The following is a 16,531-nucleotide window of genomic DNA, read 5'->3' on the forward strand; positions in this document are numbered from 1 at the left end:
GGATTATAGACTCATGTATTTGAGTTAAAAGCGTCGTGCCCAATGCTGGATTTGTTTTGTACGCTTTTATCTTCTCAGATGTTAAGTAGATCCACACCGCTCCAGTCCATCAGTTCACATATTTTTAAAAAGTAAAATAAAATACAAGAACAAATCAGTCAAAGAAAGACACATATTTATTAATGTTTAGCAGTGTAAAAAACACTATATTGATATAGGATTAACATATATAGGTCATTTTTTAGAAAGCGTTATGTACACACACCCCTTTAGTGATTCCTAAAACGTGGCACTCCTCCCTCAATCGCACTCTTTCTGTAGCCGAAAGGTTTTAAATTTGGAGGAAATTGCGTTCCATTTGTCTGACTTTGATTGGGCGAACACTGTCGCGTTCTCTCTTGCTATTAGCTGGATTCCTGTCATTCATCTTGTGCTCCGTGGTTCATTGGCTGTCCAGGCGGAAGCGAGAACGTGTTTTATTCAAGTAGACGCACAAAAGATTCCTGCCCTGAGATACCGCGAACTTCGGAGAGAGTTTTCTGCGCTGGAGCGACGCGACAAACGAAGCCGAACCGAAGCCGGTAGCGCGATGACCACAACGCACTGGTCTGCCCCTGATTTACAGGCGTCGTTTCAGCTCTGCCGATACGAGGCGAGGTCCAGGAAACCCAAGTAAGAACGATATAAACCGTTTTCTGTCAGTCTTGCGTTAACTATCCCATGCAGATCTGAATCTAATGTAACCGCGCACGAGCGGATCGAATCCTAATCTCAGCGCAAACAAACAAAACCAGATCTGGGCACAATAGTTGATCATCATGCGCAAAAAACCCAGCCGCTGTTTAAGGTAGCTGATAAATCGATATTAGCTTGGCTGTGTCATCAAAGGAAATCATCAAAAAAACAGTTAGAATAAGATTCATGTTACTTCGATTCAGTACCGTTCCTGTAGAACGTGAGGCGCTACGACCCAGAAACTGTGTTTAGATGGTAAGCCTGTAAAAGAGAGGAGCTCAATATTTTTGAAAAGCAGAAGCAGAGCTGTATGCAAGTGTGAAAATGGCTGCAGAAAAAGAGAGAAGAAGGTCGTGTGGAAGCTTCTGGGGATCTCACCGTAATGTGACCGGAACCACAGAACAATATTTTGCCGATTCTCATGTTTTTTTTTATGGTTTAAGAGTGTTTTTTGAGTTAGTTATCTTTATTCTGACTCAGGCAGGCGCTGTCGGATTGTGACAATTGCTATGCAAATACCATAATGTCGGCGGATTTAATTAAGAAAACAATGTGGTTATTAAACGGCCCGGTGGACTTGTGTTGGCCACTTTGAGATGTTCAGCGTATTGGATGGGACTCGTGTTTAACTGATTTGTAATGCCTTACAGAAAGCAAACGATCAGTTCCCCGTGATAAATATGAAGCTTGTTTATCCCAGGTCTTCCTTGCAGCGTTATGAGCATGTATTTGTAAAATAAGTGGGAATTTGGGTATTCCCATTTCTCATCATTATTGGAATAAAAACCCGGGTTTAACTAATGTGTTTGAGCGTTATGGGTTCCACGCGAATTCAGCATAAAATATACACTGTGAAAACCCCTAAGATATTTGTGTAAACTACTGAAAACCTCTGTCGTCAGGGAGCCTAGAAAATACAAAAAAAAAAATGAAAATGAGAGAGAAATGTAGTACTTCCCATCTATTTTATTGTTATTTCTGTATGTGTTAGACGATCACACATTTTGGTCAAAATTAACACGACCACACTAATTTAAAAATTTATATTTGTAATGACAATTTTTCACTCTAAAAGTAGTGATTAACTAACCTAAGTACGAATGCCATCTGGCTTCTATCTGTAGTTAGTGTAAAGTAGTATCCATTGCGTTTGTGTCTTTCCTCAAACTTTTGTGAGGGTTAATAAAAAGTGTTTTCTCGTTCCTTCTTTTCAGCGTGCGACAGACTAGGAACTAAAAAAACAAAGCTTCTTTGACAGATGCTTACGACTGTGAAGCACAAATAGATGAAGAAACTTTGTATTTCTCCAAATAAATAAATAAATATTCCTAAGCCTAAAAGAAAAATATCCTGCAAAAATCCACAAGTGAGAGACAAACATAGTCTACTCTTTCACTGTAGAATAGAGACGTTATAAATATATCCAGCTCTGATTGGTAGCTGTGATGTTTTAAAGCACAATCCGTCTTGTTCAGGTGAGCTGCTGGTGATCACCGCCGCCACGGAAGTGACCGATGGTGTACCTGCGGTTCATGCGCACCCATCCGGACAGGTTCAACTTACACCGTCCAGGTACGCGCACCTCATTTCCCTCCCAAGCTGAGGTTTCTGTAGTAAACATGACATGCACTGCATCAGCTATATGTGTGCTCGATTATGTGTTCGTGGGTTTGTGTAGGTTCTGGGTCTGGGTGAGGAGTGGAAGGGTGGAGATGTGGCCCGGACCGTGGGCGGAGGTCAGAAAGGTTAGATGGCTGAAGAAAAGAACTAGAGAAACACAAGGACAAACAAAACACTGCCATCATGTTAAGTAGACAGGTGAGAACACAAAGCCACCTCTGATTTCTCTTTAACGTTGCTTAATAATAGTTTCTTTATATATGTAACTTAGATTTCTTAGCCCTAGTGAGTGTGAGGTTTCATTTGTGCCAAAAAAAACAGTCCACTGCTTTGTAATGTATACGTTAGTTCATGTCAGCAGGTATTGTGTAAGATGTTCTTTATGATGTATCAATCCTGTTACAAACAAACACAACCTTATAATATAAAAAACAACTAGATTGTATTTTTAGTTGGAGCACCTGAAATTAAGAGAATCAAACCGAGACAAAAATAAACTGAAGTATAACAACAAAAACAAACTTAAACCCTACGCCAAATTTTAACACTAAAATTGAGAAATGACGCCCCCCCCCACGCCACCCCCAATAAAAAAAAATCTAAGTTCTTATTACAAGCTATATTAGTTATGTTTTCCTTATTTTAAAACTTATTTATTTTAATAGTTTTGTAATTTATCAATTAGGTAATTAGCACTGAAAATAACATCAGAACCAAATAGACTAAACACCCCACGCAGCCCAAAATAAAAATTATAAAAGTGACAAATTCACTCCAACCATATTACTTAAAGCTTTCTCTGAAACTGAGCACGGCAAACAGAGAAAATATGAAAATTTTTAATCTTAAATCAAAATATTTAAAAAAACTTAAATACTATATCTATAAACACGTATAATGGCAAAATAAAGGAACTATACAGAAAATGAGGCACATTCAGTTTCTAATATCAAATAAACAACGAATAACAACAAACAGAAGCTGTGTGTTTATTGTTTTTATTAGAACAAAGGAAAAGACATTAGTTGTAAATCTTTGTGATCAAGAAAAGAAAATGAACAGTGCCAGAGAGAAAAAAAATATCGTCTTTAAAACATCGCGCCAATCAGGATTTAAAATAATGTTTTCTTAAGTGAATAAAAGAAGATGCTGTTCCTTTTAAGAAAACACTGTTCCTTGCTAAAATACACCAATTAATCATGGTTTTTTTTTTTGCAAAAAAGAACTTTGTAAAAAGTTTGTAAAGAGAGCCGAAATCATAGTAAGAGCGACATTAACAAACAACATACACATCAAGGACTGTACACATATAAAGTACAAAGCAGGGGACTGGAGTCCCTATACAGTGTTTCTGTGATGTTGACATGATGTGTGTGTGTGTGTGTGTGTGTGTGTGTGTGTGTGTGTAGTTATGATGTGATTTTAGCCAGCGGTCCAGAGGAGCTGCTCAAGAAGTTCTCTCTGTTTCTCTCATGCGTGTGGTTTTTCTCTGCGAGGGGCTTCTGCTGGCGGACCAGAGACTGGCATCAAATACCCAGTGGTGCATCACGGCCAAAGGCGCTACCTCAACTCTGGAGGTGTGTGTGTGTGTGTGTGTGTGTGTGTGTGTGCAGTGAGACCCACAGCCATGACAGCTGGCGTCCAGGTCATTCTTTGTGTGTGTGTAGGTTTCGCCGGCTTCGCTCCAGGAGGTTTATGCCATAGTGAAGCAGTGGAAATACAAGGACGATCGATGGCGACCAGCTGTTCTACACCCGCATCTACCTGGATAAAGAGCAGGAGGGGGTGTGTGTGTTTGTGGAGTTATTAACACACAATGAAGCACTGAGGTCATCTTTACTGTGCCTTTATGCAGCAGCAAGCGCAGTTACAGTATTATCCTTAAATTAAAGCTGTTAAAATGTTTTAATTGTTAGTGATATATAGATGAAGAAGAAAAAACTTAAATGATAAAATACAAAAAAATGAACTAAAACTAAAAGATGAAACATAAAAAATATAAATATAAAACTTAAAAAAAAAAAAAAATATATATATATATATACATATATATATATATATATATATATATATATTCAAAAATTAAACCAAAGTAAAATGAAAGCTAAAAAATATTAAAAATTAAAACTGAGAAATAAATCTAATAAATAAATAAATCTAAATGGTAATATTAAAAGCCCTAAAAAATATATAAACCAACAATTATTAATATTATATTAATTTCAACAGTTACTTATTTAAAATCATCATCAAAAAAAAAAAAAAACGCTTTGCAGAGTTAGTATAACCTTCCAGAGTTGTTTAAGAACAAAGAGACTGTCATCATAATATCTTAAAAAAAATTTAATATTTAAAAATTTGATTATCTGGGTTTATGAACATCTAAGAAATTATCTTAACTTTATTAAAAAATATCTATATTTTTGTCATTTTTTCATGAATGCGTGTATTATATATATATAGCTTTTCATGCTAAATGCAGTTTCTCTTTTCCAGAGGAAGTTCAACATCACACTGGACCACAAATCCCACATTTTTCAGAATCTCAATGGAGCCATAGGTACACACACACACACACACACACACACACACACACCTGATGTAATTCTGCCTGTGTTCTTGTGATTTTGTCTGATGGATGTGTGTGTTTTTCCAGAGGGAAGTGGTCCTGAAGTTTGAGAAATCAGAGTCAGAGCTTCGGAACGTGGCCTATGACACACTTCCTGTCGCGTTATCCATGGCAACGTCTCCGACTAAGATGCTTATAAACATTCTGCACAGTAATTCGCTCTGTTAGCGCTGCGCCATCATGTAATGTACAGACATTCACATCAGACCTAAGCGTAAGGGCTAGAACGCCAACGGTACATATATGCCTAGAAACCAATGAAAAGATAAAAAAAATACATATAATTTAATTATAATGGTAAAAAGAAAATTGAGTTGTATTTATTCAGCACCTGTAATTCACTTAACATTGATTCAAAACAAGTGACCACGTGCATAAAAGACGAATGTTACAAAGTACGATTTACTCATTGCACATCAAAATGCTGTTCTGTTTGAACTTATCGCTATTCGATCTAATGGGAATCCTGAACATACAATGCATCAATGTTTCCCCAAAAAAAAAGATAAGTATAAATATTTTAAAGAAATAAAATTAAAACTATATTTATATAAAATATGAATAATGGACTTCAGGCGAATCGCCTCAGATAATCAGAGAACGTTTGTTGAATTGTGAGTTGTGGGGGCGGGGACTAAACTATGTTATTATCTGAACAATGACAGTCTTCAAGAACCTGTTTGAAAAAGATTCCTTGTGTGGGCAGTGTTGCTGCATTGTGTGTGTGTGTTGTCGTGTGTAGCTCCAGATGAATTATCTGGGTAACTAAGTGCCGACGGCGTGGAAGTACACAACACGGATGGGGGCTCTGCGACGATGATTTGCTGTACCTGGCCCGGTCTGTCTGTGAGTGGCTGAACAAAAACACAGTCTGGCAGCTCTGCGTTGTGTGCTTTAAGGAGAATGAGCTTGTATGTTTTGTATTGTGTTTGTGCAGGACGAGGGAGATGCCTCTGGTGCATCTCGCTGTGTTCATCGAGCATGCCAACGCCGTTTTCTGTAAAGGTATTTCTGGAGAGGCTCGTAACTTTGAGATACCTAAACACACGACTTGCGACTCTTCATACACACTAACAACGTACCGTACACTATGACAGCATAATTTTACATTATTAAATAAATTTGTCAAACTAGGATACTCATAAGTACAATAATTACACCATCATTTCATCCATAAGAACGCAAGTTAGCACACGCGACGGAGACTGACCAATAATATTGCGCTGTAAATAAACGATATCAATACAGTTCATTTCCCGTGTTTATGTGCCAGTTAACGCAATACTTTGTATGAACTCAAAGTACAACAACATACATAGTTTTGAATTAAGTAAATAAAATGTATGGAATTGTTATATTCAATTTTCACACACAACGATGTTATGCATGGTACACATTTTTTTAAATTAATCTATTATTGTATTTCATTTTCGAGAGACCATGTGCACAATAAAACAACAATGTACATTTTTTAAATTGGTCAAGTAATTATAAATGTTTGAATTTTCATACATAACAAATGCAAGTACACACTAGAGATCGACCGATATTGATGTTTAATAACCGATATCAATAGAGATTATTTGCTTGTTTGTACCCCAGGTAGTTGATGTTTTTAGAACTTTCGAGACAATATGTGCGTTTTAGTTGTAATCAAATTATTACGTATTTTATTTCATTTCATACATAACAAATGCAAATTACACACTAGAATCACGACCGATATCGATCTTTAATAACGTTATCAATGCAAGATTGTTTGCATGTTTATCACCCAGGTAATCGTGTCGATTACAAAATTATATTTAATATATTTAGTATGTACTTTGTTCTAGACACGAGTGAAAATAACATTACTAAAATTAACAAACTGTTTTAATATATAAAACTTTCATTTATCCCTAATTTGATCATATCAAAATTAAGAAAAATTAAAAAATAAAAGTTTTTAAAAAAGGGGTTATCTTTCATGTTAAAATGTAAAATATTGAATGTCATCTTCCCTAATAAAGCTTCAGTGAAAATGTTGCGTGTCTTTAATATCAATAAATTTGTAATTAAGTCGATCTTACTAAAAGCAATATCCAGTTGTTGAAGATAATTGCGCAATATAATAAGGCACGCACACGAAGGGTTTCAAACTGATAAGATTTGATAGCTCACATACACTCTTATGCGGCAAAGACACCACACTCTTATGCTTTCACTTCATACCGTCCACGCATGAACTATTGAAAAAAGCAAGTCCACATGTTCACACAAACTAACTGTGTGTCTGCTGATGCCGGAGTTGTGTCTCCACGTAGCAGCTACGTGGAGCAGTTCTGAATGGCGTCATAGATGCTCTTCCCTGGGGCGAGAAAATTGCGGACCAGATGAAAACTATAAACAAGACAAGGCCAGAAACATGGCCAGTGTAAATAGCTTGGCACCTGATGATTCGGTGTTACACTTTGGAATGAGCGCTGATCTTTCCCATGAGTCCACATTGACTTGTGTGTTGGTGTTTCAGCAGAGCGCGTATGGAGAGGACGGACTCCTGGCGATTATTTCTTCAGCATACGACTCTAGATGTTGCTCCTGATAAATCCAGACATGTGTCGCAGATTCTTATTGGAAGAACAACAAAGTGAGGGGTGAACATGAAAGGACAGTGCCACATTATAAATCCACTTATTTCTACAATATCTTGTTGCACATCTGCTGAAAACTATCATCTTTTAAAATCTGAGTAAACTCAAGGGTCTTACTACAGCCCTAAAATAAATGGTTTGTACTATATTTTATAGTAAACTGTACATTGTACAATAAATTAGAAATTATTAAACATCCATGTTTTAATTTATGAAAACAAACAAGTTGTATATAAAAAACCTGTAGTGTGCTGCAATTTTATGAGCACAGAATTTATTATTTTATTAGACAAATTTAAATTAAATTCTTTGTTCTAGAGGAATTTTCATATGATTACATTTTGAAAAAGGCATGCAGTTGTTAAAGGTTAGCCACAGTGTGTGTATGATAATTTTTGTATTAAATTGTAAAACACAATCCAGAAAATTTCAAACAGACAGCACAGAATTTGGGGAAAAAAATAAAACTTTCATACTATTACAATGTAACAGTTTTATACAATTTCTAATTGTTGCAGATTTAATGATGCATTTAAAAAAATAAAAAGAAAACAGAATTTTAGGAAGTTATACAAGATCATAGTGGCCTTACTGTTTGTTACATTTAATCTTAATTATTACATTGTATAAGTTTTACAACACTCAGTCGATGGCTAAAATTTAATGAATTTTTAAAACCTGAAAAAAAAGAAATACATTTTTTTTTAAATGAATGGAAAACACAGAATTTAGAAAAAAATTTTTAAATCCTGAAAAAAAAGAAATACATTTTTTCTTTTCATATTATTGGTTACATTTTTAACTAAAATTAGAACTGTTTATTTTGCATTGGTAAAATTTATAATAAAACCTTTACAATAACAGAAAACAAAAAATCAAAACAAGAAAAAAATGAATTTAGGAAAAAAGCGATTAATGGATTTTGAGTTGGAAAAAAACAGATTTCATATTGCCATTATGTTAAACATGTCAAGGTAAAAAATTCTGAAATTGATAAACTTCATTTCATCAGCTAAAAAACTGATTGCAACTTTTAACATGCGAAGTCAATAAATTTTTAAACAGGACAACACAGAATTTTATAGGAAAAAAAAATTAATAAAATGAAAGAGGGGACATTTGGAAGTTTTTTCCCCCATGGCGCTAGTCATTATTTCAGGAGTCAAACTGGATTTAAACAGGAGTATCTGCTGCTGTCTTATGATGAACACTCCTGATGTTCTCCGTCTGTCTGATGTTGGCAGGAGTGTGATCGCGCCCATGCTGTCTCGACACGGCAAGCATCTGCTGGTCCAACTTCTGGGGCGCTACTGAGGTCCGGAGGGCTTTTACTCTCGCGCTGAGGACTACATCGACATCGTCCAGAGCAAGAGAGTGTGAGTATCATTCATGTGTTGTGTGTGTGTGTGTGTGTGTGTGTGTGTGTGTGTGTGTGTATCAGTACAGCAGCCTGACGTCTCCTCCTGTCCTCCAGCGGTGTGTGGAACGTTCCCTACATCACTCAGGTCTATCTGATCCGCGGAGAGACTCTGCGCTCGCGTCTGTTCCGCCGTCTCTCTCTACCAGCAGGAGGGCATGGATCCAGACATGAGCTTCTGCAAGAGCGTCCGCGAGCAGGTGAGATAACGTCTGTTTCTGTGTCAAATCAAAGGTGCATTTTTTTGCACACAATCCATTTTATCCTCAAAAAATTAATCCCCTTTCCGAAGCTCGAAATACAGATAATGTTACCGTACTGACCTCAGATGACTAATTGTTATCCAGATACACAGATTAGCCTCATCATATGGAGTCAGTGGCTGGTGTGTTTCCTCCTGCAGGGCATCTTCATGTTCGTGTCCAACAGGGATGAGTTCGGCCGTCTGGTGTCCTCCACCAACTACAACATCAGCCGTCTGCATCCGGACATGTGGCAGATATTCGACAACCCAGTGGTGAGAGCTTCACACGTGAAACACACGAGTGCAGAGACACACACATGAGCACAGACTAACCCTGAGTGTGTGTGTGTGTGTGTGTGTGTGTGTGATCTCAGGACTGGAGAGAGAAATACGTCCATGAGAACTACTCCAAGATTTTTGATGACGATGAGAACGTTGTTTAGCAGGTGAGACTGAAGATCTGATGTGTTTAAATGATCACACTCTGCTGTTTCACACTCAATCTCCTCGTGTCTTCTGTCTCTGAGTGATAGTTTAGAGCTGCAGTCAGAGCTCTTTTAGTGTAATCAGCTTCAGCTGCTGCTTCTGGTGTCAGATCTCGAGTGATTTTGATCAAGTAAAGGTCAGAATAACTGCAGTAATATCTCCAGATGAACTCTTACTGGACTGAAGCAGCTCAGCTTTACATTGATTCTCCCATCAATCATGTTTTTAGAGTCTCAAATATTGATCCTCAGGATCTTTTGAGGAGCGTTTGTCTCCAGAAGCTTTACTTTCACTGTTCCTCAGATGATCTTCACAAGCCTCCAGAACATCTCACATCTTCTGAGGAGCCTTTATTTCTTCATCTCTCAATCACTGCATTATATGTTTGGATCATTTACATCTCATCTCACTGAGACACATTACTGCAGTTATAGAGCTCAGACTCATATTCGGATCAGTCTTATTCAGGTCTCTGAAACTGTTTTTTTTCCTATTTTTTTAACTATTTTATTATATATAAGAGTGTTTTGTTTGAGATTTTAAATATAAAACATTTTCGAAATTTTTTTTTTTGATTTTTTTTAGTTTTATGTGTGTGTGTGTGTGTGTGTGTGTGTGTGTGTTTCAGCCCTGTCCAGACGTCTACTGGTTTCCAGCGTTCTCTGACAGAATGTGTGATGAGCTTGTGGAGACCATGGAGGACTTCGGTGGATGGTCTGGAGGAAAACACAACGTCAGTGACCTCAGCGCGCGCGCGCGTGTGTGTGTGTGTGTGTGTGTGTGTGTGTGTGTGTGTGTGTGTGTGTGTAAGTCAGCAGCTCATGTGTGTGTCTCTCTCAGGATGAACGGTTATCTGGAGGTTATGAGAACGTTCCTACAGTCGATATTCACATGAATCAGATCCAGTTTGAGAAAGAGTGGCTGAAGTTCCTCATAAGACTACATCGCTCCTGTGACGGAGAAACTCTACCCTGGATACTATCCGAGGGTGAGACCACACTCCGTTAATGTTTAATGTCCGTCACTGCTCATGTTTATTTTTACTGTAAATTTACTCTACTGGTAAAAACTGTGGACTTTTTTGTGTTCAGTTTCTGAATGAAGTCTCTTCTGCTCAGCAAAGCTGTATTTATTTAATCAAAAATACTGGAAAAAATGAGAAATATTATTACAGTTTAATCTAGCTGTTTTCTCTGTGAATCTCTGTTAAAGTGTAATGTATTTCTGTGATGTGCAGCTGTATTTTCAGCATCATTACTCCAGTCTTCAGTGTCACATGATCTTCAGAAATCATTCTAATATGATGATCTGCTGCTCAAGAAACATTTCTGATTATTATCAATTTCACTTTTTGTAGTAAATTATATGTAACCTTTCAAAATATGTTTTAAAAGATTAAACTGATCAAAAGTAGATTTCTGTTTTAAATAAATGCTGTTCTTCTGAACTTTCTATCCATCTGTGAATCCTGAAAAATAAAATGCATCACAGTTTCCACAAAAATATTGTGCAGCACAACTGTGTTCAACATTGATAATAATCAGAAATGTTTCTCGAGCAGCAAATCATCATATTAGAATGATTTCTGAAGATCACGTGACACTGAAGACTGGAGTAATGATGCTGAAAATACAGCTGCGCATCACAGAAATAAATTACACTTTAACAGAGATTCACATAGAAAACAGCTGTTTTACATTAGAATAATATTTCACATTTTGGGTTAAATGAATGCCTTGGTGAGCAGAAGAGACTCCTTCAAAAATATAAAATCCTATCAATCCCAAACTATTGAACACACTGAACTATTGTGTGTGTGTGTGTTACAGGCTCAGGCTGTGATGAATTTTGTGGTTCGTTATCGTCCTGATGAGCAGCCATCGCTCCGTCCGCATCATGATTCCTCCACGTTCACCCATCAAACATCGCGGGCTCAACAGAAAAAAAACATTGATTATGAGGGTAAACAGACTTCCATTGTGTTATTTAGAGCGTTTCTACTCATAAACACTTAATACACTCGTCTCTGTGTGTGTGTGTGTGTGTGTGTGTGTCCTGTGTCTTTCTTTCTCTCTCTATCTCTTCTCTCTCTACTCTCTCTCTCTGTGTGTGTGTGTCTCCTCTCTCTTCTCCTCTCTCTCTATCTCTCTCTCTCCTCTCTTCCTCTCTTCTTCTCTCTATCTCTCTATCTCTCTCTATCCTTCTACCCCTCTCTCTCTATGTGTGTTTTGGTCTTGTGTCTGTCTATATATCTCTACTCTTATCTCTATCTCTCTCTCTCTCTCTCGTTCGTGTTCCCCTGTGTGTGTTTCTCTCTATATCTCTCTCTCTCTCTCTCTCTCTCTTCTCTCTCTCTCTCTCTCTCTCTTCTCTCTCTCTCTCTCTTCTCTGTGTGGTGTGATGTGTGTGGCTCTCTCTCTCTCCTCTCTTCTCTCTCTTCCTCTCTCTCTTCTCTCTCTAATCTCTATACTCTCTCTCTCTCTCTCTCTCTCTCTCTCTGTGTGTGTGTGTGTATCAGGGCGGAGGCGTGTCACGGTTCCTGCGTTACGACTGTAAGGTCGAGTCTCCCAGGAAGGTGTGGTCGGTCATGCACCCGGGACGTCTCACACCACTATCACGAGGGGCTTCCCGTCACACGAGGAACACGTTACATCATGGTGTACGTTCGTTTTTGACCCTTGAAGCTCACGTGAAAGCTCTCTCTCTCTCCTCTCTCTCTCTCCTCTCTCTCTGTCTGTGGTTTGTGTTTGTTTCTCTGTAAATTAACAAACAAGATGTTCATATGAGGCCAGACATTCACTCCTTCAACACAAATCACCTTAAAGCTTGATGAGAAGAGTAATCTTTACTAGATTTTACTATAATAATGATCAACAGATGTTTTTTTAAAGAGCTTTAGTCCTCAGTTTAGCTTTTGTACTCAAGCTTGTTGTACAAATGCTTTAAATTATTTGGTGCCTTTTGAAAATAAACATTGGAAACAGAAGCTGGTGTCATTCACTCGTAAGACTTTAATTCTAAAAGTAGATTCTTTCCCAGAATCATGTAACATTAAAGACACTAACTTGAAGCGAAGTAACATGATCATATGATAGCGATTGAATGACAATCACATTAATATGATGTGCATGATCTGTAAAGTTTTAAATGGTCACTGCACGAAAGAAAGAAACCATAGTAAAACAATGCTGAATCAAAACTTAAAACATATTTCCTCTTGTCATAAAATATTAATGAGTTTTAGTGACTTTTCCCTCCTTAGGTAAACAGTGCTGCTGTTGCAGGATAGGAAAACTCGTCAGATTTAATCAGGAATCCTTATGAAACTAATGATGAGTGTCAGCCATTTTCACCCTGAGATTTAGACCAGCCAAATTACAGAAAGGTAAAAATGGACTTCAGAAAGATGGCAGCAGCAGCTTTTATTTCACACAGAGATCAGTAGCTCAATTAGTAAAATTTGTGGACTTTGGCAATCTGTGTTGCATTAAATGTCAATGGTGACGTCCAAAAATGAGGGGAAAAAAGAGCACATTTGTGTGTGAATTATATCTGAATGTAAGGGATTATCAAAAATAAAATAAACGTAAGGCTGGACTTGGTTCTATTATATGATGCTGATTGGAAGTTGAGATGTAGGCGTGGCTCTTTAAAGTGGAGGTGAGTTTGGAGTAAGTAGCGGATTGTAAGTAATCAATACTGCATCAGCTCAGTAACGCATTCATCCACATCCTCTGAGTTCAAAAGCAAGGCAAGTTTATTTATATAAGCACATTTCATAAATATAATCACAACAATAAAATCAAGAATTTAAATCTTGATTGAGTGATTTATAAATGCAGGTAATACGCTTTAAAATTCAATCCTAAAATGTAACTGGAAGCCAGTATAAGGACCTGAGGAACTGAGTGTGATACGCTCAGATTTTCTGGTTCTTAGTCAGAATCCTCGGCAGGCAGGTGTCTGGATGAGGCTGCAGCTGTCTAATGGTCCTCTTGTGAAGGCCGGTGAGGAGATCATTACAGTAGTCCACCCTGCTGGTGATAAAGGCATGAACAAGTTTCTCCAAGTCTTGACTGGAAACAAAACGTCAAATTTTTGCAATGATTTTAGGTGATTTTCTCGGTGGATGTTAGTTACTGCTTTGACATGACTACTGAACACTAAGGTCTGTCTCCAGAATCACACCAAGATTCCTGACTTGATTTTTAGTTGTCTGTCCCCTAGAGCAGTGGTTCCCAAAGTGGGGGTCGCGACCCCCGGACCCCGGCGCAGGGGTCGCGAGATGATTTCTATAAAAAAAAGTGGAAAAAATATATAGGCCCTATATATTTTTGTTGCAATTATTTTAACCCTTTCGCACGTACGATCACACACGGGGTGATCAGTCTAGGCTGGTCCCTGGAGTGTACGATCACACCGGTCAGTGCATGCCGTGAAATTCAAATGTGCTCTCGCGCGTTGGCTGGCGCTGACCGCAGAGACAGGCGCGCTCAGAGCTGTCATCACAACTGTTTCAGGTGTTTTCAACCACATAATATTTATTTTAGGTTTCGACATATAAGTACCCGTAAAAAAAAAACAATACATTTAGAGTTTGTAAAGACAACACTGATGTCAAAGGACGAGGCAATAATAATCCTTGCATTTATAATTAGACACGTTTTATGCATATCAGATACACATTGTGTAAGTAACTTAAAGTTACTCTATTAGTTTTCTCCCAGTTCACCATCCACTTACTTTTATGTATTTCGGGAGGGGGGAAAAAAAAACAAAACAAGTGGATGAAAATTCAAGTGTTGCAAATCCAATAGATCCGATTCTCTGAACTGCGTCTGCAGCACAAACTAAGATAGCGGGCCCATCGCGCATACAGCTCAAACTAACGCGATATCGTCCCTATAAAGGCGTATTTAAAACAACAAAACACTTCCACTTGCATATCTTTGTGAAAAATCGGCATATCAGCTATTTCATGCCATAATCTAACAAATTTGTGAATATTTTGTTTGACAATAGGAAAAATGTAAGGAAGAAATGACCGCGGGGAACGGTCGCGGGCGAGCCAGATGACACCCGCACCTTTATCCATGGGGATGGTCGTAGAGGGCTTAAAACTTTTGGGAACCCTGCCCTAGAGTCAAGGTATGCATTCACCTTGCAAAACTTCAGAGCTTTGTTTCCAAATGCAATGACTCAGTTTTTTCCTTGTTTAACGAAGAAAGTTATGGCACATCAAACTGTTAATTTCATCAATGCATTGGCAGGGGGAATCAATGGAGCTGTAGTCATTTGGAGATAAGGCTAGGATAAATTCTGTTATATCATCAGCATAGCTGTGATAGGGCAATTGGGTGTTTTTTCCATATTTGACTTAGTGGGAGCATATACAGGCTAAACAAGAGCGGTGCAAGAAATTTTTGAGCCGTTGTAGGGACTCCGATTGGTCAGATTCGTTGTCTTCATTAGCGCCACACCAGACTGTCAGTCACTTGATCACATTTATGAGTAGTGATGAGTTTAATCAGAAGATTAATTATTGACGTGTGTGTGTGTGTCATTTTTATGTTCTCATCACAGACACACACACACACACTCCAGTGATGGCATTGGCGTTTCTCCGGTGGATCTTTAGGCTCCTGATGATCCTAATCGTTTCACAGTGTGTGTGTGCTATTTTATTACACACCTGTGTACACACTCATCAGGTGAGCGCTATGAACTCTTCAGCTTCTTCTCTGAACATCATATCAGACCTGAATTCATACAGGTGCTCTAGCAGAGGAACAACTTGAAAATGATCCACTATCCACAAACAATGTCATGCTTCTTGTACAGCACACCTATTGCATTTCTGAACACCACTTTAAATGTGTTCATCCTTTCTTACGGTCCATATGTGACTTCAGACAGTAATTTTGGAACGATGGACATCACATGCCTCTTGTTAGTGTTTTAATGAGTTTGATCTTGATTGCATTTCCAGGTCTCGATGTCATTCTGTAGGCAAATATAGATTTTTTTCCATTTAGTTTTTTGTTCCTGCAGTGATGCTTTGAGCTCATGGTCAAACATCAATAAAATATAGCTTTGTTTCAATTTTGGAAATGGATAGTTCAATAAAACAGTCTAAGGAACTTCCTTGCAAAAAAACCCACAGGCTTGAAACAGATGATTCATTAAGATTTACCTCAGAGGGATATTGTGATAACGAGGTGGTGTGTGTGAGATTTTGGCAAAGACTTACAATATAAGGACGCACCTACCCCTAATCCCTGTCCACTGCATATCAGTATGAGCGCCAAAAGTCACTTTCTGAGATCTATAAATCGTACGACAATAGAAACAGAAAATCGTGCCATTGAAACACACTTTATTTAGATTTAGGGTTAGATTCAGTCACGATTAACCAGCGCTCACTATGTGCGCTTTCCATGCAGTAAAAGGTGAAGACGGGTTGTCAAAGCTCCAGAAACTGTAAAGTTGCAAAGACTAAAGTCTCAAATCCAAAGAGATATTCTTTATAAAAGTTAAGACTCGTCCACGCCCCCCGAAACGTCTCATTCTAACACACCCCCACATCTCTACGTCAGTATGTGGGAAGATTTTGCATAACACCGCCACAGATGTTCATGCAAAAGAAAGAAGGCAGTACCATTTTATTCTCTTGTTCGGTAGGATTGTTGTCTGCCACTGCTGCAATGTCTGTATAGACGATGTGTCTGTTTCATTGTGAAAAGCAAATAACTTTGTTCGGCCTTCCA

General features: G+C 38.0%; 1 pseudogene; it reads left to right on the top strand.

Moving 5' to 3' along the window:
* Nucleotides 1–589: 589 nt before the first annotated feature.
* On the top strand, nucleotides 590–12,439 carry LOC109085128 (annotated as a pseudogene).
* The last annotated feature ends 4,092 nt before the right edge of the window (nucleotides 12,440–16,531 follow it).

This window comes from Cyprinus carpio, chromosome B23, assembly GCF_018340385.1.
Source record: "Cyprinus carpio isolate SPL01 chromosome B23, ASM1834038v1, whole genome shotgun sequence".
Classification (NCBI taxonomy): Eukaryota; Metazoa; Chordata; class Actinopteri; order Cypriniformes; family Cyprinidae; genus Cyprinus; species Cyprinus carpio.